Source organism: Prionailurus viverrinus, chromosome X, assembly GCF_022837055.1.
Source record: "Prionailurus viverrinus isolate Anna chromosome X, UM_Priviv_1.0, whole genome shotgun sequence".
Classification (NCBI taxonomy): Eukaryota; Metazoa; Chordata; class Mammalia; order Carnivora; family Felidae; genus Prionailurus; species Prionailurus viverrinus.
Genome location: NC_062579.1, coordinates 32,079,163 through 32,105,307, shown reverse-complemented (window position 1 = coordinate 32,105,307; position 26,145 = coordinate 32,079,163). Strand labels below are relative to the sequence as shown.

The 26,145-nt window shown below is 54.7% G+C and overlaps 1 protein-coding gene across 1 annotated transcript in view; it reads left to right on the top strand.

Moving 5' to 3' along the window:
- The first annotated feature begins 8,811 nt into the window (after positions 1-8,811).
- The window catches only part of BCOR (BCL6 corepressor), a 115,327-nt gene continuing 97,993 nt past the window's right edge, over positions 8,812-26,145 (top strand). Inside the window, exon 1 of the mRNA XM_047843513.1 lies at positions 8,812-8,960. The gene's annotated coding sequence lies outside the window, so the exon portion shown is untranslated. The remainder of the gene's footprint in view (positions 8,961-26,145) is intronic.

Genomic DNA, 26,145 nt, shown 5'->3' with positions numbered 1-26,145 from the left:
AGGGGGAGCATGCTAATTTGACTCGAGCATTACTGTGTGCCAGGTGGGGTGGGATGAGTTATGTGCTTATTAAGTAGCTAGGCTTGCGCTGGGCGCTGGGCTGAGCCCTGCAGTTACAGAAAGTGACAGACAACGTCCCTGGCCGTGGCGGCCTACAGTCCAGTGAGGGAGAGGGGCAGGTAGCAATTAACGAGCCAGCAACAGCAAGCTCTGTTGGTGCCCCACCCAAGTCCCTCCAGCCAGCTCGGAAGGCACCTGGAAGGACTTCCCACCTACAATGAGGACTTCCTGAAACTCCATCAGAGGGAGTTCTGTGGCCTCTGAAGCACACTCAGCTGGCCACCATATGTGTGGGCAGATCCTGAGTGCTTGGCTTCCCAGAAATAACCCCCAACTAATGCAGAATGAGCACAGGGGTGTGTTGGAGCAGGGGTACTGGCTCTGGAGAACCTGATTGTGACATATTCGGAAAATGTGCAAGCCAATTGTTAAACCGTCGCTAGCTCGGACTCGGCCACGGTGGGAACCTGTTATATCATGGCAATTGGAGAACACTACAAATCGGGACTTTCTTGGTCCTCCCAGGAGCTGGTTACCAGCACACCCCTGGATGGGAGTTGGGGGATAAATACTTCCTCAACCCCTCACTGGGACAGTTCGGAGGGACGTGCTACACAGAGAGGCCTCAGCGGGACGGAGTCCCCTTGCCCGCATCGGTAACCTGCCCACCAACGCGCCCTTTGGCCTCTCTCCATTCCCACTCTCTCACTGTGCTTCCCGGGATCACTGCTCTTCTGCGCCCAAATCCTTGGCTCAGGGTCAGCTTCTGGAGGTTCCAGATCAAGACAGGAAGGGAAGCAAGACAGCATGGAGTTTTACGTTATGTGAGTATGTTACCGCGATACACAAAAAAAAAACCGGGGGAAAAAAAAGAGACTGAGGACGGGCAAGTCGAGGACTAGGTCGGTGAGAGAGTCCAGGGAAGAAATGATGAGGGTGTCAGACCATGGTGGCGGGTGCCATCCACATTGACCATGATGGAGTGAACACAACTCTGAGCGTGGCCAACATTGTAGGAGCAGATACCAGAAGAGGAGGCTGGGAGAGAAATCTGGAGGGAAAGGAGGATAGTGTCAAGGAAACCAGCGTAACGGGAATGTCAAGGAGGACGTGTCCGCAGTGCCACAGGCCAAAGAGAGGTGGTTGTGAGATTTCAATAGGTCGAAGTTTAGTATCCGATACAAATGTTTCATTAAAGCCTCACGAGAGTCCTACATTAAATCCAGTGACCTTGCTGAATTCCCTTACTAATTCTGAAGGTTGGATTGTAGGGTTTTTCTTTTGTTACCTCTATGTGCACAACCATGTCACCTGTGAATGACAGTTTCATCTCTTGCTTTCGCTTTGGATGCTTTTTATTTCTTTTTCTTGCTTTATTGCACTGGCTATGACCTCCAGAATAATCATGAATAGAAGCAGTGAGAGCAGGTGTCCTTCTCTAGTTCCTGATCTCAGGAGGGAAGGCTTTCAATATTTTACCATTAAGTATGCTGCTTGGTGTAAGTTTTGTGTGTATAGGCTCTTTATCAGATGAAAGAATTTCCTTTCTCTTCTAAGTCTGTTAAGCATTTATATCGTGAATGGGTGTTGAACTGTATTTTGGATTTCTCTGGGCGACGCCGGGAAAGTTACTTGAAACTGTAAACTCTACGCTCACCTTCTGTGTTGGCATTAGCTATATCTGAGTTCAAATTCCAGCTGTACCATTTTCTAGCTATGACTCGGGGCAAATTTTTTTGTTAATTTATTTGTTTTGAGAGACAGAGACAGTGCACATGGGCGTGCACAGGCGCGTGCAAGCAGGACAGAGATTATGACCCTAGCAGAAGTCAAGAGTCACACGCTTAACCTACAGAGTCACCCGGGCACCCCCTGGGCAATTGAATTCAGTTTTCCCCCAAATATAGAAAATGGAGATAATTATAGTAACTCCCTCATAGGAATCGGAGGTGTTTTTCTGTAAGTTCAAGAGCCTGAGAGGCTGGTTTTGAAGCAGGACTAGGGTTTAACATCCAAAACCCAAGAACTTAGTTCTCAGATACTCTGCAGAGGTTAATGTTCCCAAGAGCCTTTCCGTCTCCTGCTGCTCTCTCAGCATCCCCCTGAACCCTTTTGATGACGACGGGGATGGACCTGAGCTCTTCCGTCTGTGCGCTCACGCTCCGCCTCCCAGGACTGAGGGCACAAATGTATGAGTGGTTGGTCCACTGTGACGGCGAGTCTTCAAAGATGGCCCCTAGGTGACCCGCATTCCTTGGTATTCACGCCCTTGTGTGTGTTCTGGCTGAACTTGTGACTCTCTTGTAACTAAGTGAACTGGCAGAAGTGATGTCCAAGGCTGCCTCACGTCCAAGGCTAGGTCAGAAGGAGCTTTCTAGATCGTCTTATTCTCTTGGAACACTCCCTGCAAGACCTGGGCCACATCTACCACCCGGTACCACTGAGAGACCGTAGTCAACCCCACATGGAACAGAAGAATCACCCGTCCTAGTCTTGCCTCAATTCCTGGCTCACAAGATCCCAAGATATGGTTACACGGTTGCGATTTTAAACCTCTGACTTTGGGGGCTGTTCGTCGTGCGGCAATGGAGAAGTGGGATTATCTACCTTATGTGTTCAGGCTTTCGCCATGGAAATGCGCTAAGCAAACCTATCCAGTGCTCAAACCTACGACCTTGTTTGACCTCAAACCTCTTGTTTGACCCTACTTTATTGTTTTCAATGTTTATTTATTTATTTTTGAGAGACAGAGAGAGAGACAGAGAGAGAGAGACCGCACACAGGCAGGGGAGGGAGATACAGAAGCAGAAGCAGGCTCCGGGCTCCAGGCTCCGAGCTGTCAGTGCAGAGCCTGCTGTGGGGCTTGAACCCACGAACCACGAGATCGTGGCCTGACCTGAAGGCGGATCCTCAACCGACTGCGCCACCCAGGCACCCGCACGCTAGTTGAACCACTTGAGTTTCCCAAATTCAAACAAGCAGTTTTTAAGTACTGAGAAACCAGTGAGAGAAGGAAGTCGTTTTGCTCTAAATTTCCTGCACCCTTTATGCCTTAAAGGCCCTCTATTACCAAGAAAGGGCCCAAACGTTGAGCAAATGAAGGCTCCGAGAGAAAAACGAACTTGCCAAATATCGCAGAATTAGTGAAATGGCGCCGTTGGGACTGGAGCCCAATACTACGAACTGCAAACCAAGCTTTCTTTTTGGGGGCGGGGGAAGGGGTTGGGGAACTTGCAGTTGGCAATCTGAGAAATCCGTTCATAGTAGCACAGGGAACAGAAGAGGAGCAGAAGCCCCTCCAGGCTGCCCCCGAGGGGCGGGGGGAGTGAACAGGACCCCGGCACGGAATCCCCTCCAGGCAGTCATCTTCGCCCTCTCTGGGGCCCCGTGTTTCTTTTCTTTCTTTTTTTTTCTTCTTTCTTTAACACTTTTTATTATTGAGAGACAGAGAGACACAGAGCGTGAGCACGGGAGGGGTAGAGAGAGAATGAGGGAGACACAGAATCCAAAGCAGGCTCCGGGCTCCGAGCTGTCAGCACAGAGCCCGACGCGGGGCTCGAACTCACACACCGCGAGATCATCACCTGAGCCGAAGCCAGACACTTAACTGACTGAGCCACCCAGGTGCCCCTCTTTTTAATTTTTTTTAATGCATGCATCCATCTTTCTTTCCATCCATCCCTCTGTCCTTCCATGCATCCATTTTTCCATCCATCCACTCATCCATCCATCCATCCATCCGTCCGTCCGTCCTTACATCTATCTACCCGCTCACCTATCCACTCATACTTGCAATCAAGATATTCCAACCAATATTACTCTCTGTGTTTCCCCAGACCGGCTTTCCCTGGCCCGACACACACAGGCTGGAACACAATGGCCCCACGGTCGGGCAGGGCTGACCACTTAATTTGCAGGGCCCAGAATGAAGTTAAAACGCAGGGCCCCAGCCAGGGGCAGGGAAAGCTGCCTCCTTGCCCCACCCCAAGATGCCGTGCACACCTGACCCTGACCCTTCCCAGTGTCAGCACCCAGGTCCCTACCAGGGGCAGAAGGAGGCAGCAGCCTCAGCCAGGACGGTATCGGGGAAGCCAGGCAGGGCTGGGGGCACCGAGAGTTGGGGAGCAGGCATTCGAGAACCCATCTCAGGGAGGTAAACCAGGAGGTGGGACCATACATGACCTGAGGCTCCAAGCCCCTGGTTCACGCTCCCTTGTCCCAAGAGCTTCACCTACCGAACACGAATTCGAAATCACATTGTTCAGAATGTCCAGACAGCAACCGCAGAGCACTGAACCCTGAGCACGGAGCTGCGTGACGGCCACGGTCACGTGCCACAGAGCCAGCCCTGGCCTGACTGACCAGCTTTCTCTTCCAATCGGCCACGCTCGGGGGGGGGGGGGAGGAACAGAACTGGCTCGGCCAGGGGCAGGTTCCACCAGCAGCTACAGCAACAGAGGCTGCTGGCGTCCCAACCCCAGGCGGGTGGGGGTGGGGGAGACAAAGGGCCATTTCCCGGGGAACCGGGATGGGAACCAGGAACAGACCCCACAAGGCCCCTCTCCTACCACGTACTAAGCAGTATCATACGCCCTGTCACACACTCTTTGCGAGTAGATGAGCAGAGGTGACTGGCTGCCTACCCCAATAGCCATCCGTCCTCTTGGTAACTCGAGGCAGCCACATATAACCTGCAAGGCAACATCGCTTAGCCTCCCTTGCAGCAAAAGGTGGCCAATGAGACGGAAGTGGAAATCACTGGGCAAGACTTCTGAGAAATCTTTTTAAAGGAGGCTGACTCAGTTGGAAGGGGGTGTCCCTTGTGCCCCTTGTCCCCTCCCCTTCTGGCTGCTTAGAGGATTTTCAAGCAGTGCATGGAGTGATCAGACGGAGGAGGTAAGTTTGGGGAGGGTGGGTTCAATTGCTTCACCAAGAGTCCCAGGGGAACGGAACGAAGGCAGTCACATGTGTCACGATAGATGTTATGGACGCAGGACCCAAAGGATTTGACGGTGGCACCACAATCCTGCGCCATTTGTGTGCCAAGCAAAGTAGAATGTAAGCTCTGTCCTCGCAGACTTCGGCTCGGGTCATGATCTCACGGTTCGCGGGTTCGAGCCCCGCATGGGGCTCTGTGCTGCCAGCTCGGAGCCTGGAGCCTGCTTCGGATTCTGCGTCTCCCTCTCTCTCTCTGCCCCTCCCCTGCGGGCGCTCTGTCTCTCTCTGTCTTTCAAAAATAAATGTTAAAAAAAAAATGAAAAGAATAGATGAGGGACGCCTGGGTGGCTCAGTCGGTTAAGCGTCCGACTCCTTTTTTTTAAATTTTTTTTTTACATTTATTTATTTTTGAGAGACAGAGACAGAGGGCGAGCGGGGGAAGGGGCAGAGAGAGAGGGAGACACAGAATCCGAAGCAGGCTCCAGGCTCCGAGCTGGCAGCACAGAGCCCATGCGGGGCTCGAACCCATGAGCCGTGAGATCGTGACCCGATCCGAAGTCAGACGCTCAACCGACTGAGCCACCCAGGCACCCCAAGAGTCCGACTCTTGGTTTCAGCTCAGGTCACGATCTCATGGGTTCATGGGTTCATGGGTTCGGGTCCCACACCGGGTTCTATCTGCTTATCTCCCACTCACGCAGCATGCACACTCTCTCTCTCAAGGTAAATAAATAAACTTAAAAATAAAGAATAAATGAAAAGTGCTCCAGAAGAAAGCAGGCTCAAGGGGTCAGGAGCGTCCCTCTCCCAGGAGACCCTTTGTACACAGGAAAGTATTACTTCTCTTGCTTTGTGTCACCTGTGATTGCCCACCATCCCCACGCTCAAAGCCAGGCTGGGTCGCTTGGGGCCTGGAGGAGAAAAGCCTTAGGAAGGAATGCCACCCTGCTTCGAGCTATTCCCAACTCCGGCTCCGAGGCGGCGTGCGGGCCAAGTTAATGCCACTGTTTCCACAACATCACTTCCTCTGCAGCGTGAGAAAAGAGGAAGAAAACTCGCTATGTGACTCTCCTCTTCCCCCAGGGAAAGCACAAAGCTGTTGGGAACAGTAAAAGCAGCCCTGGGTAAAGGGGGGGACTTGTGTCTGTGCCGTCAGGGGTTGCTGCGCCTGAGACTTCCTGCAGGGACATTCGGCAGCTTTGCAGATAAATAAATGCTCACATTCAGAATGACCAGCCTAGAACACTTTTATGAGCCTTTTCTCCTCCCCAGGCTGTACACAGATAATAAATCAAATGAGCATCCCGAACCTCCCGTTCAGCATCACTTATCACCCGTCCGCCTGCACCAGGGTGAGCAAGGCTGTTCTCGGCTACAATCCGGCCACGTGGGACTGAGGCCCGTGGTCTCTTTGGAAATCATCTGATGCTTCCAACCCGGGCTGGCCCCAGGCTGAGGTCACAGGGTCCCGCTGGTCACTCGAGAGCAGACCGTGAAAGAGGCTGCCGAAACCCCAGCCTGAGAGTCAAGGCTGGGCTGTTACTCAGAAAATAAACGTTTTCATTTCTCGGTTAATAATCCTAGGAACATGAGCCAAAGTAGACAACCGTCAGGAAGGGCGGGAGGGAAGGAGGAAGGGAGAGAGGAGGCAGGGAGGGGGAAGAGGCTATATCAATAATCAGAAACAGAGACTAGGCATTTTCCTCCTCCGTGTTCCGCCTCGTGTAGTGACTTACACCACAGACGCGTCAACAGATGCTGGAGGAATCAGATTGGAAAGGAGACAGTTTACTTCCAGGTAACCTGAAGTGAAACTTGTCCTCATTTCAGATTGCCCAACTGGTGACACGAAAGGGACAACTGGTTAGGTTTACAAAACGGAGAGGGAAACGGCGCCTGGGTGGCTCAGTCGGTCGAGCATCAGACTCGGGCTCGGGTCAAGATCCCGCGGTCCGTGAGTTCCAGCCCCACCTTGGGCTTGCTGCTGTCGGCGAGGAGCCCACTTTGGATCCGCTGTCCCCTCCCCTCTCTCTGCCCCTCCCCCACTTGCTACCTCTCTCAAAAATAAATAAAAGTTGGGGCGCCTGGGTGGCTCAGTCGGTTAAGCATTTGACTTTGGCTGAGGTCATGATCTCACGGTTCGTCGGTTCGAGCCCCACGTCGGGCTCTCTGCTGTCAGCAAGGAGCCCGCTTTCTGTCTCCCTCTCTCTCTGTCCCTCCTCTCTCTCTCTCTCTCAAAAATAAGCATTTAAAAAAGTGATATTTTTAAAAAATAAAACAAAATAAAAGTTAAAAAAAAAGACAATGAGGAAGGAAGAATAAGAAGATGATATACAAGTCCGTTCTTTTGGATTATCTAGAGAAGTTTGGTGGGTTTTTTTTGTTTTTTTGTTTTTAGAGAGAGGCGGAGCGCAAGTGAGCCAGGGGCAGAGAAAGAATCCCAGGAGGGGCAGAGAGAAAGACAGAGAGAGAAGTGGGGTTCACCCGAAGCGGGGGTCGTGCTCACCCGATGCAGGGCTCGAGGTCACCCGATGTGGGACTCAAACTCACCAACCTTGAGATCATGACCTGAACCCAAGTTGGATGCTTAATGACGAAGCCACCCAGGTGCCTGAGACACTGCTCGTAAATGTGAAGCTTTCCATCTTTTTTTTTTTTTTTAACGTAATGTTTATTTATTTTTGAGAGAGAGACAGGGGTGGGGGTGGGGGTCGGGGCAGAGAGAGAGAGAGAGGGAGAGAGAATCCCAAGCAGGCTCCGTGCTCAACGTGGAGCCCAGTGCAGGGCTCGATCCCACAAACCAGGAGATCGTGACCTGACCCGAAACCGAGAGTCAGACGCTTAACCGACTGAGCCACCCAGGTGCCCCAGGAATATTTTCTGTTTTAATCGCATCCTCTTTTGGGTCCCCGGCGGGAGGGGGGACAACACAGGGCACCACCAGGCGCAGCTCTGTAAAGGGCAGACGTGGTCCCACTGACCAGCATCTCAGAGCTATATGGGGTTAAGGTAGGTCGTGGAGATGTGACGTCACAGCGGATGAGGGCCGTGACTGAAGCTACCTTCGCAGGACGGTGGTGGTCCTTATGGGGTCTGTGCCTACAACAAGTAACCACTGAGCTGCCAGCCATATGCTTCCCCCAGCCCACCACCACCCGCCTGTGGAAGGGAAGCCCACGAGCCGTGTCTTCCCTAAAATCACTGGCCATCGGTGACCAGGTCAATCACTCATTCAGGGACCCGTTCATCCCACCAATGTTCGAGTGCCTGCTATGCACCAACCCCAATGCCTCCTGCAAAATACAGAGCCCTCCAGCGATCACTAGGTTTTGCAGACGGCTCTGTACTTTTGATTCCAAGGTGAGCACCAGAGCAGAATGTTCAACCACCCTGGACTCTGGGCCAACTGGGCTCGAATTGTCGCTAAGTCATTTAACTAGTTGGGTGACCCTGAGCTAGTTATGGAACTGACCCTTCTCTGTGCCTCAGTTTCTTGGGCTGCAAAGTTGGAGAGTTTCTGAAATTCTCAGCACAAAGCAGAAGTGGGAGCTACTATTAATTATTTAACGCACTCTCTCTCCACCCCACCCCAGCTCTGTTCGGTGCCACAGCCCACCGCTGGGTGGTATTTCCGAGGCTGGCCAGGCCCTCTGCCGCTGGGCCGTGACCCTGGAAATCGGGTCAGACACTAGTCAAGGCGGCATATGCGTAGGGTGGGGGTGGGGGTGTGTGCTTTCTTTGCGCGCGGCTGCGAGCGTTTCCCCAGGGCCTCCGGCTAGTCTAAAAACTCACTTTGGAGGAGAGGAAGGAGCGTGAAGTGGCTCTTTCGATCTGAGACACCCCCTCCTGGAGAAATCACCCCCTCCCCCCAGCCCAGCGCGGAGTGAAATCTTAGAAGCTGCCGCTGCTGGGTTTGAACGGAATGCCGGAGTCGGTGGAAGCCGGAGCTGGTCCGCCCGAAGGTCAGCGAGTTGTTTTGAGTTCTCGTACCCGGAAGAGGGGGGCAGGGAGGAGAGGACGCCAGGGCCCGAGAGACCCCGCGTCAGAGCAGAAATTGTTTGTGCTCCGGAACAGGCAGCTCAGCGGAAGCCGCGACGGGGGCGGGTCACGTGCGGCGGTGGCGGCGCAGCTGGCGGGGGAGCCAGGCTGGGACAAGGGCCCGGCCGGGCGGGGGTGGCGGTTTTCGCAGCCGAGGGTAGAGCCGGCGTGCTAGGGGCGCTGAGAGCGAGCGGCGCCCCGAGCCCGGGGCGAGGGAGGCGCGCGAGTTATGGGGGGTGGCGGGGGTGCTGGTGTGGGAGCCAGGGTGCTCGGAGCTCCGCGTGGTGCGGCACAGGCGGGACGAGGAATTGCTGGGGGGTGGGGGGGGGTGGGGATAGGGGTGCGGAAACGGGCCCCCGAGGCCGGAGTGGCGATGGCGGGACCGACGCGGAGACTGCGAGGCCGTCTGCACCCCGAGAATGGAGGCGCGGCTCCTCTCGTCGCCGGCCTTGTTTTCTTCTCGCACGCAAATCCCGGAACGACCGGAACCGCCATCCCCGCCTGCGTCCCAGGGGCGCCCCGTTCCGCGTGCAGGAGGCTGCATCCCGCAAGGCGACTCCGGGCGGGGATCGGCTGAGGCCGTGGCCGGGGAGGGCTGCCGAGGTGGCTCCGCGGAGGGTGGGAGCCGGAGCCGTGGTGCACACGACACGCACGCCTCCCCCTCCCCCGGAAGAGCCGGCGAGCGAAGGCGCGGGCCGTCTCGGGGGGCTCTCTGGGGACTCCCCGGGGGTGTGCGAGCCGTGCGGCGGCCGCAGAGCGGGAGAGGGTGCTGTAGAGAAACCATCGGCCCCACCTTGCAGACAAGAGTGGCCTCGTGGCCGGGGGTGAGGAGTCTCACGCTTCCCCCAAAGCGGCGCGCGCTACTCCAGCGTGGGAGGGAAAGGACACAAACTTGGCCACCCGCCAGAGCCCTTGAAGACGCCCGACTTTGGTGTCCTCCCCCACCCGGTGGCTTGAAATGTATTCCCCGCCGCCGTAGCCCACGAGGTTCAGGTCCGAGGCCTGGAGGAGTGGGGGAGTGTGGTCAGGCCCCGGACGGGAAGCCCACCTACGTTCCTCTCCCGCGCCACGCGAGGAAGGCGCGGAACAGTTGTCTCGCAAAGTTTCCCGCGTCCCCTCTCCCCACCCCACCCCCCAGTCGGGGAAGGGCGGCTTTTCCGGACGTGGGGGCGGGGGAATGGCCTCGGAACGGGGAGTGGCGCTAGCTCCTTTTCCCGAGACCCCGGCGCAGGAGAGGGGCGCGGGCCTCCAGCGTGTTCGCGTCCCCAGAGTGGTGGCGCTTGGCCCGCTGCGACGTCTGCTCGGGGTCGCGGGGCAGCGGGAGCTGGGCAGAGTCTGGGACGACGTGAGACGCCATTTGCATTCCCCCCTCCCTCCTGCAGGTTGGCGGGGGCGGGGGTGTCGCCCGCCGCGGAAGCGTATTCCTGGCAGTGACACTGATTAGATGCTGTGTCGGTACGTGCACAGAATCGGGGTGGGCCTTCACCTCTCCTGTGCGCATACACTTTCTGTTGGAAAAGTTGCAGTTCCCCCCCCCCCCCCTCCTCCCCTGCTCTCGCCGCACAGCTGCTGTCTCCAGGGCGGAATTAGGCGAGCACGTTTGCTCAGCCCGAGGGAGAGAGGATCGCGCCGGCGCGGGGAGGCCGCCGGCCCCGGGCCGCGAAAATCCAGCCCTGGCTTTGCGTCGAGCTGCAGAGTGCGGCGCTTACGCGCGCCCGGCCAGCGGAGGCCTGGTTTCCATCTGCCCCTTTTGCCTCCGTGTTAAGTTCGCCGGGGAAAACCCAATGATCCGTGCAGAGCCCCTCGGAGGAGAACCCCCCCCCCCAGCCCGATTCTGACCGATGGAAAAAATGACAGTATAGGTCAGAGCCGGCTGCCCGCGAGTATTAATGCGGCCGCCTCCGCTCCCGGTGCTTGGGGAGGATGGGCGCCTCGCCAGGAAACCGCCGGAGGGGGAGCCACGAGGGCCGCCTGCCCCTTCCCGGGCTAGAAAACGTGGATTCTTAGAGAGACTAGACAAATGGGGTCAGACAGCTGCGGGAACTTAGCCTATCTAAATACAGGTCGTCCATGTATCTTTCAGGCAAGATCAATTTTTTTTTTTAACCGAGTACACGTTGAGTCAGTTATAAATACTACGAGAACTGGTTAATCAGTAGATGGGAATGAAAACCTCGCTTTCTGCCTGGTATTAAAACGTAGCGCAGGAGGCGCTGGGCTGAGGACGATGTCTCTTGGCACGGTTCGTGTGTGTCCTTAAGAAGGCGCGGTCCCCTTTGCACTCCACCTTGGAGGACTTTTCATATAACTCTAAAAGGGGATTTATTTTAGTTGTTTCTATTTGGAGGTTGCTTACTCCTTGCAAACGCCTGTCTAGGATTGTTTGTACTTAGATTGCCCTGGGTTTGGGCTTTTAAAGCCCACGTTTTTCACTTGGCTTTTTCTTTTCCTGTGTACGTGCAGCTGGGTACGGGGAAGCTCCCCACCCCCGCCCCCCTCCAGCCAGACGTGTGCTGCACCACCTTCAGTCAGTCGCTTGCGCACCACGCGGCCTCGGAAGAGGGGAAATGTGAACTCTCCGGGTGGCGCTCGAGAACTGGAATTCTGACTTAGGGCTGCGGGTGTGTTCCGGGCAGCGGCTTGGGGGCCGGTGGCTGTAAAGGGGAAGCCCCGTAGGTGACCCTGAGGCTGCGGGAGCAGACCTGGAGTCAGCCGCGTCTTTGTCTTCCGCGGGGCTGGCAACCTGGCACGCAGTTCCGATAAGGATCAACCAAGAGCGAGAGCGCACCGCCAGCACATTTCAGTGATTAGGCGAACGCCTGCAGCCACGTTAGCGAAAGGCCATTTGCGTCGTCTTTGAAAAGGCAAAGGCTGTCCCACCTAATGAATTATGGGTGACCTGGGAGAGGCCAGACCCCGGAACGAGTGGCGCTGAGGCCTCCTCAGACCCTTCTCTGCCCCACCTCCTCCCCATCGCACAGGAGACCCCATTTCAAAGGAAATGGGAAGCTTCTCGAAGTTAGAAATCTGACCAAGTCTAATTACATAAATAGTGGCGCATGTATGTGTCCTTAAAATGAGGCCCACCGACAGCCCGGGAACTAGGCCTACCACATCCCAGCCCTGGACCAGGGTTAAGCTCCCGCTAAAGTACATCCCCAGAGGATGTGGCATTTGCCCAGCACCTCCAAGAGCTGGTTTACAGGAGGTGGCTTTGAGCCATCAAAAAAGGGCGGCCTGGAAGAGTCTACTGGAGGTCCTCTCCACCAGTGCTGTTTAACCACGGCCTCGGGGAGAGGGTGGTGGGTAATGGTGCCTGAGCCCTGGCAGAAGCTTCCCATTAATCCAGTCTAAATGAGCCCCATTAAAGCGCACGTCCGTTCCTCCCTACATCCCAACGGCACACGCAGGCCTTTAAGGGAAAGTGTAGTCCAGACCGTTTGAGCCCATTTTGCCTTCTGGCCCTTTTTGTGTGGGCAGCACTGCCCTGTGGTACCTGCCCAAACCCCTGACTCCATATAGGCCTTTGGGGTCTTTAACCTGGCTGTTTTTCTTACCCGCGCTCTATTCAGAGGTAAGAGAGTACCAAATCATAACAACGGACACATGTATGAGAGACCGCCTTCTAGGTGTTTTATGTATTAACTCATATTATCCCCAAGACAACCCTATGAATTAGATTAGAAGGAGGTCACTGAAGGCCAGAAGTGTTAAGCAGCTGGACCAAAGCAACGCTGTTTAGGATGGGGCAGGGATTGCCCTGAGGGAGAGAGAGCCGTGTTGGTCACCAGTGTTGTGTAGTGAAGGCGAGCCCTTTGGGGGATGTTTCCAAGTGGACTGCCTGAACCCCCTACCTTCCAAAGGAAGAAGTCATGGAGAGAAACAAGAAGGCCCAACATCTGGACCTTATTTTGCAAAAGAAAGTTTTGAGGCTTCATAGTTATCGTGGCTCCGCATTGGAGAAGGGGTCAGAAAAGGCAGTGCAAAGGCCCCTCGCCCCACCTTGCCGCATAGCATCCGGTGGTCACGTCCACCGGAGGTGACTGGGGGCTGGGGACAGCCGATTTCGGAGGAACTCCTTATCACCAAGTGTCAGTGGTCCCGGGAGGCGGAGCTAAACGGACGCTTGTGGGGGCGGCTGGGTCACACGGGTCCCTGGGCTCCGGGTGCATCCCTGGGCTCCTCCCGCAGAACTGGACGGGTGTCGTAGCCTCCCCTCCTCTTGAGCCGCCAGTCCCGGGCACGGAGCTCCATGGCTGGGGGTTTGGAGAGGTCAGCTTGTCAGTCCCGGTGGGGATGGCTGGTTCTGGGTTGTTCACACTCACCCTGCCTCTCGTAAACTCTGGACCCCCTTTCCGGGCGAGAGCGCGCGCGCGCGCGCGTGCGCGGGATCCAAGCGCACAGCCGGCCCCCCAGGCCTCTGCCTTCCCTTCCTCCTCCCAGCTAGGGCGCGTCAGAAGCCCTTGGCGGTTGTGTGCTGCCCCGGGTGTGGAATCAGGGTGGAGGGGGGCCGAGCTGCCCTCCACTTCCCCAGCGTCAGTGTGCACGCTGCACGCCTGGGGCCCGAGGTGGTCAGGCCTGTGCATCTCTCCTCTACCCCACCCCCTCCCGGCAAGTGGCAGAGGCTGGCCTGGGACCTGTGCGCTGTGTTTCCTGATGGGTCGGGGCTCAAAGGGGAGGTCCAGGCAGTAGGGTGGGCGCATGGATGAGGATGGTGATAAATCTCTCCGGCGAAGGCTGGCCCGGCCGGTCCCCGGCCACGGCTAGTAGGAGTGTACCCCGCAGGTCGCAGGTCTCGCATCGGCCATTGGCCACAGCTTGACGCCTTTGCGTGCCCGGGGCCGGAGTGGGGGGTGTGGGGGTTGGTTCGTGGTCTGATCCGGCGCTGGGCGATCAGCTCCCCACCTCCTCGAGCCTTTAATTTTAACACGCGGGGACTTACGACCCGCTGCCCTGGCCACTGAGGGGGCCCGCAGAGGGGCAGACCGGCCGCCCTGGCCGCACTTGCGGGCGTTGAGAGCGGGCGTTGAGAGAGCCTGGGCCGGCCGCCGAGCCAAGGGAGGGAGCGCAGCAGCCCGCGCGCCTCGAGGCAGAACACACGCCTTTCCCGGAACCTTGAAACCCAGGGGAGCCGCTGCCATCTTCGCGTGACGAGCAGCGAGACGCCGGTGATTAAGTGTTTCTTTCCGGCTCCCTCCCCGGGTTGCGGCTCTGCTCCTTTCCACAGGGCTGGGAGAATAAAACCTGGGGAAAAAACACAACTGCGCTCTCCGCTCGCACTCCACGTCCCTGCTGATCTCCCAGGGTGCGTCTACCCGAGGCGCCTCGGGCTCCCTACACCTGGCCTCGCCAAGGATCGAGGTCCTGGGCCACATGCCTCAGTTTCCACCGGCCTCGGCCCAAGTCGGAGAGCTTAATGGGGAGGGGGCACACATTACCAAAGTCACGCGACCCTCCCCCTCCGCGTCTCTCTCCTCCCATGGGAATTAAACCTTAACACAGGAATCCCCCACCTACACCAGGGACTAATCCTGCCGCCCCTCCTGGGATTAACTCGGCTCACAGGTCCATAAAACACTTCCGGCGCGGCCAGAGGGTCTGTCTGCAGAAACACTTTAAAATTGTCCTCCCGGGTCTGCAGTCGAAATTGACTCGGTGGAGGCAAGTGAGTAAACAGGAGGCTGTAAGAGCTGAGATCCCTGCGGTTTGCAGGCTGTGGAGGAGCTGCCCCAAATGTGGGCGGTGGGGGCTGCCTCAGCCCCCCCCCCCACCGCCGCCGAGGGTGGCCCAGGACCCCAGTAGATACATCTCACAAAAGGATGCAACGTTTACTAAATGACACTAATCTGGAGGACGGTGGATGCCGGCAGGGGCAGGTGGGTGTCAACTGGGTTCTGGGTTCAGTGAGGACGACTAGATTCCTAAAATTTATGGGGAGGAGGGGCTCAGTGTCCTTGGCTGGAAAATGGGAACAATAACAGTTCCCCTGCCCTGCTCAGGTGGGCGTCTGAGGACCAAATTGTCACAGCACTTTGTGAAAGGGGCTTGACCCCTCCACTTCACGGGCGATCAATGTTCAGCCTCTCTTGCCCTAGAAAACACAGCGATTTTGACCATTAGAAAACAAAACAAAGTAAAAATCAGCCCTTCCTCAAATCCATGCAGGAATGTGCAAGATAAAGGGAACCCAAAGGCAACTTAAGGCGTTGAACCTCGTTTTCTTTTACGTCACTTCAACTTAAGCTTCTCAAGTGGTGGGAGAATCCTTTGGAATGTCCTAAGGAAAATCTCCGTCAAAAATTGAGGGGTTCAATGGAAAGAAAAGGGACCTTCAGATGAGCTCCAAGCGCACTGTAAGGAGAAGAAACCCGGATGAAGAATATAAATTCGAAGTAGCTTTCTAGCCACTTCAGTTAGTCCGGAGAGCAGATGCCATAGACAGCCACCCCCCCCCTCAGGACCCCGGAAGTAGGCCCTGACTCTGGCTGGGTCAGCTAAGTATGAGGTGACGTTGACGTTCAGGGTGGGGACAGTGAAGAAGGACAAGAACATGCTTAAAATGAACATCAGAAGACCTAGGCCTGCCCCACCCCCCACGTCCTGAAAGCCCAGAGCTGCTAAAACTGTGTATGGGAGGGGCTCCCCCTGACCTCCTTCCCACAGATGGACTCACGCAGCGTGACCGGCCCCAGGTGGCGCCCAGGCACGCTGGGGACAGAGGCCCAGGCTGCGCATTCACCCAGCCTAGCAGATTGCAGGCGGGGGCCTCTGGCTGGACCGCCCACCGACCTTCGTCTCCACTCCGTGGCCCTGAGGCCTCGGGGCAGGGTCAGCTCGCCTCCACCCCACTGCCCCTTGTGCCGCGCCCTCCCCTCCCTGGCACCCAGCCCGGATCCCGAGGCCTCCTCCGCCCCGTAGTCCCCGCTCTTCCCCCTCGTGATTCATTTAGCAGCGGTGCAGAAAGCCTGTTTACCTCTGCAGCCCAGGGCGACTCGATCTGCCGTAAAAAGCCCTAACGCCAGCGCCGACCAGTAGGGGGGGATTGTCCTATAGATTATTTCTCCTCCTGTTTTTTTTTTTTTTTTTTTTTTTTAATGAGAAGGCTCGGTTGGAGAGGGGGTGGGGTGGCGTGTTGCTGCTGTTTTTTAAAACACCGTATTTGAAAGAGAAACAAAAGCCGCACAAAAGCCGTTTAGGAGGTACCAAGGCTGTTTTTGCATATAAAAAGTGCAGCGAATACCAAGGGGCCCCCAGCAGTGATAAACTAAATGGTTGGCCGATTCCGACAATTAGCAGTTAATCTGTTATCTGCGATCTGCAAACAAGTTTTGAGGCTCGAAGGACACCGAATTCCTGTTCCAGTCCGCAGCATGGTTCGTCCTCGGATCCGGTGGGCACCTCCGATGCTCTCGGTTCCTCTGACTGTGAAGCCAGCTTCCGCAAACATATGTTTCTGGGGTTGGAGCACAGACTTGAGCCACAGAAAATTCACTTCGGCAGCCGAGGAGCCTCCGCCTGCATCTCCCCTCGGGCCTGAACTTGTCTGTTTGGTTACGATTTCTCCAGATCGGTTTTTACCCTCCCCCCACCCCCAGTTTCACAGACCTCCTAATTTTGCACGTAGTAGGCCTCCAGCGAATGTGGCATGCGTGCCAGCAACTAAAATGAGGCTCTCGGCCTGGAAGGCAGCGTGGTGCGCGGCCTCGCCTTCGGAACCCCATTACGGTGCCCAGAGCCCCCTGGTCGCCGCAGCCTGTGCGCAGCTTCGCCCTGCGCGGGCCGGGGCGGGCGGGGGAGGCCGGGAGGCACGAAGCGCCTGGAGCCTGCACGATGATAAATATTGCGCAGACAGCCCATAAATAATTTGCATTATGTTCAGCTGACAACGCAGGGCGATTAATTTTAATAGCTACATATTTGCCTGGGCTGCTGCTTTCGTAGGCCCGGTAATGAAAGGCGAGAGGCCGCCCTGGCTCCGTGCTCGCGGTCTCAGAAGGCAGCCGGGAGGTGCAGGAGGGCCCGACGTGGCGTCTCCTCCACGCCGTCCCCCGGGAAGCCCTAGCCCCAGGGCCCCCCCTCCCGCCCTCCACCCCGGGTAGGGATGGGGTGCGAGCGCCCGCCCGAGCATCCCGGGACCCGAGCAACAGGAGCCACCATAATGACACTGCACATTTGCCTGTATGGGGAGAGCCACTTGTGGACCAGGAGACCCTCCCCGAGGCGATGCACCCCACCCGGACCAAGTCCGAACGAAGTGAACTCCGGAGGGGATTTCACGTGTTCCAATTTGGTGGCGGTGGGGGGTTGCTGGCGTTGGCCACCGCCAATTCGCCGGTGGGCCCCAGGGCGGCAGAGACTTTTCCGCCCTCCGGACCCGGACAAGGGACAGAACAAAGCCCGGCTGCCCACGCGTCCTCTCCGCGCGCGTCCTGAGTCCTGCCGTCCCGCGCCCCGCGGGAGGCCCCCCCTAAAATGCTTCCCGAGCTCCTCGATTAAAAGGATCGCATACATAAAGGACGGAAGAAAGGGTTTGGTGGAGCTCTTAAAAAGAGGGGGCGGGGAGGGGAGCGCAGGGAGGAAGGACACAGCGCAGCGGCCGCCGCGGTCCCGTGGTGGCCGGGTGCGCGCGTGTGCGTGTCTGTGTGTGCGTTCCGATGACAAAGCCCCGCCGCCGCCAGCAAGCTCCTGGCTGCCTGAGCATTGGTGGGGGAGGGGAGGGGGAGGAGAAGAGCCAGCGCTCGCGTAGGTAGCGGGGAATCGAAGCTTCCCTAGAGAAAGAGTTCATTCATGAGCTGGAGGAGGCCTCCTGGCCGGGCCAGGTGGAGCCTCCTGAAGCCAACACCTGTGTATTTCCCCTTTTGGAAAGCGGGGGGGGGGGGGGGGGGGGGGGTGAGCGCATCGATCATTACCATATTTTAATTGCCTTTTGCAAAGGTCATCTCTAATTATGGGTTGCGAGGAGGGTTGGCCAGAGGTCTGTAGCCCTTTATTATCTGTGTGTGTGCGTGCGTGCGTGTGTGTGTGTGTGTGTGTGTGTGTGTCGCCACTGAGACAATGCATCCAGCTCTTCTCGAAATGCCAATCCGAGGGTGTCCGTGCGCGCCTGCGAAGCGGTCACGACGTGCTGAATCCACGCAGACAGACCAGGCTGCGTGCACAATAAAAGCCGAGCAGGCGGCGAAGGGCCGTGCAGACCCACGGTTTTTCTTTTTAGAAACGGCGGTGCGAAGAGACTTGACAATAATAACACGCAGCAGGATTGAATCAGGGCGGGAATAAGAAAATGCATTTTCGTTTCGAGAACCGCGGACTGTGTTTAACCCATCCGATCCCCCAAGAGCTTTTTGTTCCCGCGTGGAGTCCCGCGCAGGGACAGGTGCTGGGCACTGAGCAGCTCGGGACTGCCTGATGACGTTCTGGGACAGCCACTTTGTTTTAATATTAATCTCTTTCTTTACTCCAGCATGTTGTCAGTTACAGTGCGGTGGAATTCTGAATGATGCCTGTTTGATGGGAAATGATAACCGGCCAGTTGAAAAGGAGAAAGAAAACGTTGAGGGTTTGTTTTTTTTTTTTTTAACTTCTCAAAGTCTGCATTTCCTTAATTTTCGTCACTTGCGCAAACCCTTGAGGCAGAAGTCTATTTTAACTTCGTCAGAAGGAGAAGAGCAGTCCAGAAGGTTGTTGGATGGTCAGGGGGTTCTTGGGAGGATATTTTAGAGATGAGGTGTTGGTGATCAGTAAAGAGCTATTTGTTGGTCAGGAGTGGGCAGCGGCCACTATGAACTTGACTTTCTCAAAGGATCCTGGCACCTCTGACCCACCATGCTGTTTTTTTGGGGGGGAGTCCTGCCTGGCAGAGCCAGGGGCTGGGGTCAGGAGTCTTAGTAGAGAATTGGGGAGTTTCCTACTGGCTCTGCTTCCTGCCTGCTAACCCTCCCCACCCCTCCCCTCCCCACACACACCTGGCCTCCTGGCCTCACCAGCAGCCAGCTCTGCCCGGAGGAAGACAGAGCCAGATGACTGGTCCAACCCCCGAGAGACTGCCTGGCTTTCTCCTCCCCTGTAATCAAAACCAGATGCACTTAAGCGCCTTTCATCAGAGGAAGCCCAAAGCCCTTTAACAGGCTTCCATAAAAGCCTTACTAGGGCCTACCAGCCTGCTCAGTGTCTGGGCCCCTGTGCCCATTTTCCAGCTGAGGAAGTCTGGGACTGCAGTCAGGGTCTAGGAAGGGTACCAGGATTCCTGCCAGGTGTGTGGGTGCAGACTCCTTTGACAGGAGAAAACAGACATGGGAGGGAAGCCAGCAGCTAATGCCCTAGGAAGGACAAGAAGAGTGGCCTATCAGAAGGAACCAAAGGAGCTAAGAAAGTAGAGGTGGGCTGGAAAGGCAGTAATGATCAGGATATTCAGACGGACCCCATGGTACTTAGACCATCTCGCCTTCAGCCCCCTTATCCCACTGTGTTGCCGTGTTTCTGCCTCCCCCACTAGACTACCAACTCCCCAAGGGCAGAGACTCTTTTATTGATCTTTGCAAGCCCACCTCAGGGCCTGGCACAACATACATGATCAAAATGTTTGGGACATTAAAATATATATAAATAAATTTCAGGGGCGCCCGGGTGGCTCCGTGGGTTGTGTCCGACTTCGGCTCAGGTCATGATCTCGTGGTCCGCGAGTGCGAGCCCCGCGTCAGGCTCTGTGCTGACAGCTTGGAGCCTGGAGCCTGCTTCAGATTCTGTCTCCCTCACTCTCTGCCTCTCCCCTGCTCTCTGTCTCTCTCTCTCTCAAAAATAAACATTTAAAAAATGTTTTTAAATGGGGCGCCTGGGAGGCTCAGTTGGTTAAGTGTCCAACTTCGGTTGAGGTCATGATCTCACGGTTCATGATTTAGAGCCCCGAGTCAGGCTCTGTGCGGACAGCTCGGAGCCTGGAGCCTGCTTCCGATTCTGTGTCTCCCTCTCTCTCTGCCCCTCCCCCACTTGTGCTCTGTCTCTCTCCATCTCTCAAAAAATATATAATAAAAAAACCCAACATTAAAAAAAAATGTTTGGGAGGTTGGGATGCCTGGCTGGCTCAGTCGGTAAAGCATGTGACTCTTGATCCTGAGTTCCAGCCCGTGTTGTTGGATGTAGAATTTACTTTAAAAAATGTTTGGGAGGGGCGCCTGGGTGGCTCAGTCGGTGAAGCGTCCGACTTCAACTCAGGTCACGATCTCTCGGTCCGTGAGTTCGAGCCCCGCGTCGGGCTCTGGGCTGATGGCTCAGAGCCTGGAGCCTGCTTCCAATTCTGTGTCTCCCTCTCTCTGCCCCTCCCCCGTTCATGCTCTGTCTCTCTCTGTCTCAAAAATAAATAAACTTTAAAAAAAAATAAGAAATGTTTGGGAGATCACAGGTGTGATGGAAACCTTTGGAGCAAGACACATGTGGGCTTACGATGGGACCCTCTGCCCCCGCCCCCACCCTCCCCCCCCCCCCCCCCCCCCCCCCACACACACAGTGCTTGTATAACCTATCTGAGCCTCGGTCTCCTTATCTGTGAAATCTGTTTGAGAATGCCTCCATCACAAGATTGGGGAAAGATTAGATGATACAATTGCATGGAAAACACCGGCAAGGTAATAAGATTTTAATGAATGTTGTGCCCTTGTTCTTGAAGGCGTGAGGGAGTTTGGGCTGGTATGATTTGAAGTGTAGGCAGGAAGGTTGGTGCCAGGCCCTAGCCGGACACAGGTTTCGCTGGGCTGGGATTTGGGTCAGAAGACAGAATTGGTTCTAACAATGTGTGTGCCAGCGGCCCTGTGAATTGGAGCCAGGGACCCCACAGTCCAGCAGGGGCGGGCAGCCCCCGTGTGAGCGCTGGACTCGGGTTCTGGGGAAGGGGCAGGTCCCAGGCCCGTGGGCTCTCCTGAGCAGGGCTGACTTGTGACTGAGCCCTGGCTGTGCTCCGAGGGTCAGGCCTCCCGGAGATGAGTGAGCGGCTGATAATCCCAGTCGGTGCTGGCTTTCTGTGGTCGGGGGAACTGTCCCTTCCGCCTGACCTCTCCGCCTGTTCCCTGGCTGCTTTGCTTGTTGGGGGGAGGTGGGGAGGTGCCACCGGGAATCCCCATATTCCCCACTACAGTTCTCCGCTTTCTACATGGTCGCAACCCCTCCCCAGGACTCATCCTCTGAGCTCAGCACTTCCCCAGGAGGGCAGGCTATGAATTAGGGTCTGTGGGCCGCCGGGCAGCAGGGGCTAGTGAAGGAGGAGGTGCCGAGGGACAGACCAAAGGGCACTGAATCCCTGGGTGATTCTGTGGCCGTACGGCCTAGCCAGTGTGACAGAATGAGAGTTGGAGACAGAATGAAAGATGTGGAGTTGTGGGGGAAGAAACTGACGCTGACCTCCCTTCCATATTCCATCCCTCCCCATCCCTGATGGGAGAACCTTCGAGAACAGGCGAGAAGAATGTGGGGAGAGAAGAGAATCGATGGGAGAGCAAAGCTAGCCGGGTGGAGGTGCTTGGTCCCTGTCTCCTGCCCGGTGAACTGACTCCCTTGTGCAGCCAGTGTAAGTCCGGCGGGGACAACAAGCAGGGTTCTTTCAGCCACGTCCTTCGGGAAGTGTGAGATCAGATCTGAGAAACAGATGGACCACTGTCCTATAGGGTTTCCATGAAGAACAACAGGTTACTTAGGTCATAGAAGGTGGAGGATTTGGGTCATGATCAAAAATGTCCTGCCTTCTACGCTTCTATTTTTTTTTTTAATATTTATTTATTTTGAGAGAGAGAGAGAGAGAGAGAGAAAGTGCAAGCAAGGGAGGGGCAGAGAGAGGGAGAGAGAGAGAGGGAGAGAGAATCCCAAGCAGGTTCTGCACAGCCAGGGCAGAGCCTGACTCAGGGCTCGAACTCACGAAGCGTGCGGTCATGACCTCACCTCCACGCTTCCACGCCTAATCCAGCTCACCGTCTTCCATGGCTTTCACAACATGTTATAATACTGGTTTCCCCTACTTACTATCACAAAAATAAGGGTCATCGCCGTGTCAGCTGCAAGGGAGCTCACTCAGAAGCAACTGAATTCTGCTCGTGGATTCTGTGGGTTCAGAATTGGGTGGAGAGACTCCACAGCGGGGAGCTAGAATCGCCTGGAGGCAGCTGCCCCCCGCCCCCGCATGTCTGGCTGCTGGGTGGGACCTCAGCTGTGTCCCACAGCACAAACAGGGGGCTCTCTGTGTGGCCTGGGCTCCCACATAGCATGGCGGCTCATGAACTTGAGGTTACATAGCGGCAGCTCAGGGCCCCAAGACCAAACCCGCCAGCAAATGGGATGAAAACTGTATCACCTTTTCTGACCCATCCTCAGAAGTCACGTGGCATCATTTCACCTGTTATTTGCCTGGTTACGACAAGCCCCAAGCCCGTTCGTTCAGATTCAAGGGAAAAGGACTTAGACTCTACCTCTGTTGGGAGGAGTGTGAAAGAACTTATGGCCAGGTTGGGGCTGGGGGGCAGGGTGTGGAGCCCTGCCAGGCTTAGCTCTAAACAGAATAGTCTGTGTTATAATAGGAACCGGTACTCTCAAGAGGCCGCGGGCGTTATACAGGGGGTGGGGGAGGCAGTTAAAATTAGGCCAGGGTAAAAAAAAAAAAATAGATCCAGGGGCGCCTGCGTGGCGCAGTCGGTTAAGCGTCCGACTTCAGCCAGGTCACGATCTCGCGGTCCGTGAGTTCGAGTCCCGTGTCGGGCTCTGGGCTGATGGCTCAGAGCCTGGAGCCTGTTTCCGATTCTGTGTCTCCCTCTCTCTCTGACCCTCCCCCGTTCATGCTCCGTCTCTCTCTGTCCCCCAAAAAATAAATAAACGTTGAAAAAAAAATTAAAAAAAAAATAGATCCATAAAGCAAATATGGGGTTTATGAAAAATAGACATTATCGAAGGACAGCTCTCTCTGTGGAGCTCGTCAAGGATGGGAAGGACGGAGGAAGAATTGTGTGTTGGGATCAGATGGGTTCTAGACCCTTCGGCATTGAAAGGGAAAGCGGGTAGGGGACAGGACTAGCAATCTGGCTGCCCCCAGCCTTTGCCCTCCATCTGTGGGGGGGATCTGTGCCGGCCCTTCATTGCTTCAGACAACATCATTTTTACCATTTGCTTACAAGTCCCCCCCCCACCCTTCTTTTTCCCCAACACACCGGTATCTTTATGTTGGTACAAAGCTGGAAATGTGGTCTATGCGCTTCCTAAAGTAGGTGCGGAAAAAATAACATATTAGTCTGATAATAAATTACTCTAATACTTAATGTGTGTCCCCTACCCTCAGGTGTGGTTTTAAATATCCAGCATGGAGAACACTGTGACTGAAAGGGGCTGCGTACATCTCTAGGGCCCCAGGTTCCCATTATCTTTGTCTCTAACCCCTGAATGGAGAGTTTGACTTCTAATTTCATGCTAGGGGTTTCACAGGCAACATAATTGTATTTGCCTCTGCCTTTGATCTGCTATTTGATCCGCTATTTCATTGTGGCTCAACTAGGAGACAGAGATAGAAACGCGGTGAAAAACATGATTTTGTTTTGCTTTGGAATTGGCAGTTATTATTTTCTCTGGCTGTCTTAACGTGACACACCTTCCCTAAATCTGAAATCCAATCATTTTCCCGTTTTTGAAAATCCAAAAGGCATGTGCACCCTCTGGCCTGCTTTCCTTTTTGCTCATGAAGACTTCATTTTCAGCCAGGCTTTGGGGCCGGAGGCTCACGGTTTAGATCCCAATGAAAAAAACGAAGTCCCCGGGTTAGTGGAGAAGTCCTGGGTGAACTTCGACCTACCTGCCCCTTTCCTGACCTCACCTCCACCGTCCAGGATGTTCCGGGATGTACCAGGATGTACCTGGCTTACTCCAGCCTCCCTTCAGGTGATTTCAGTCTGTGGGGCTGGCTACTTCTCTTTTGGAAACCAAAGAAACCCAGATGCAGCGGGAGCCTTGTTGGTCGGAACCAAGCAGCATTCAGGGAGGCCCCTGAAATAAGCTGGCTTCTCAGGCAGGGCCGCCGCATCCGTTTGTGAGGTTCGTGTATTGCACAAAGGTTCCCCGGCCAAGACAGGGAGTGAGGGCTGGAATTCAGGCCCAGGGCTCCTCACTCACTCCCGTTCTTACAGTCACCAACTGGGCCAGTGGCAGTCTTCCTCAGGGCAGAGGAGAAACAGATTCTCTCTCTGATCAAGAAGAAAAGGGATGGTGACAAAGGGCAGGACAGGGGTCAAAAGGGCATCTTGGGAGCAGAGCAGGACAGCCGAAGGCTGCAGACCAAGCCAGTGTTGACCCAGCAGGTTGGAGCACTAGGGCCCATTTACTCTTTGCTTTGTCACCTCTCATCTGCAGGGTCCAGTGTTCATAAATCACTGGGTCTCTCCTAGGTTTTGTTTGGAGATAAAGAAAGAAAGAAAAAAAAAGACAGGGGTGTCACTCTATCTATGTCTTGTTTAGCAGGCAAGGTGGGATTATTTTGGAGGGGGCGTGTTTTCTTTGGTTTTGAATGTGAAGACTTTAAGGGATGTTAACTGCAGGCCTTTATGTACTGGGTGTAGGCGTTTGAGTGTAAGACCCTAACAGGTGGTGCAATAGAATTTGACATCCTAACAAGTTACCTGTGAAAGGAAATTCACACTAATGTGTAATGGATGAGGATCATTTACATTTAAAAGTGGAAGAACGGATGCCTGGCTGGCTCAGTGGGTAGAGCATAGGACTCTTGATCCTGGGGTCATGAGTTGGAGCCTCCACATGGGGTGGAGAGATTATTTAAGAATAAGAAAAAATAAAAATATATAAAGTAAATGAAAGTGGAAGATCAGGGTGCCTGGCTGGCTGACTTAGTGGAGTTTGCAACTCTTGATTTCAGGGTCACGAGTTTGAGCCCCATGTTGCGCATAGAGCCTACTTAAAAAAAAAAAAAAAAAGTGGAAGATCATCCCAATAAAGCAATTAAACAACTCCAGAGAGGGTTTTTTTTCTTTCTGGTGTCAGCAATAGGCTGGTAGGGAAAGCCTTTGGAAGCCTTCTAAATTAGCCCTGTAAAGTCTACTCCTGTTCATTTCCATCAATACTTGGAAAGGTATTTTCACAGGAAGGCCATAAATGGCGTCTCTCTTGACAAGGACAAATTTAGAGGATTTGCTCTTCCTTTTTAACCAGGAATGTATAGTCTGGGAGCCCCAAAACCATTCACCTCCCTCCCCGTTTCCTTCCACACTTTGGGTAATTTGAATTGGGTGTGTTGAAGGAAGATAGTTTCAAAGGACATTAGTTACATCATTGTGACTGAGTCGTTCTCAGAGTTTTATGCTTCCAAGAATGTGTGTTTTTAAATTTTTTTTAATTGTAGTTTTTCACAAAGGAATATTTGCCCAATGAAGCCAAATAGTATATAAAGTCTTGGTACAAAACGTTCTGCAGACCCCTCCCTTGTTCTGCTTGTTTCTTCTGGTAGATACCACCATATTTCTAAAAAAAAAAATTTTAATGTTCATTTATTTTTGAGAGAGACAGAGTGGCAGCAGGGGAGGGGCAGACAGAGAAAGAGAGAGAGAGAGACACAGAATCTGAAGCAGGCTCCAGGCTCTGAGCCATCAGCACAGAACCTTCAGCACAGAGCCCGGTTATGGGCTAAAACTCACAAACCATTTAGATCATGACCTGAGCCAAAGTCGGACCCTTTACCGACTGAGCCACCCAGGCGCCCAGATACCACAATATTTCTAATACACAGATGTGGCCTTCTCTTGAATAATCCATGGTAATTATCATCTGTCGACCTCCTAGTATGGTAGAAGAGGATTTTAATTTTTTAAAACGTTTATTTATTTTTGAGGAAGAGAAAAGAGAGAGCACAAGCAGGGGAGGGGCAGAGAGAGAGGGAGACAGGATCCGAAGGTGGCTCTGTGCTGACATCAGAGAGCTTGATGCAGGGCTTGAACTCAAGAACCATGAGATCATTACCTGAGGAGTCAGGCACTTTTTTTTTTTTAATTTTTTTTTTCAACGTTTATTTATTTTTGGGACAGAGAGAGACAGAGCATGAACGGGGGAGGGGCAGAGAGAGAGGGAGACACAGAATCGGAA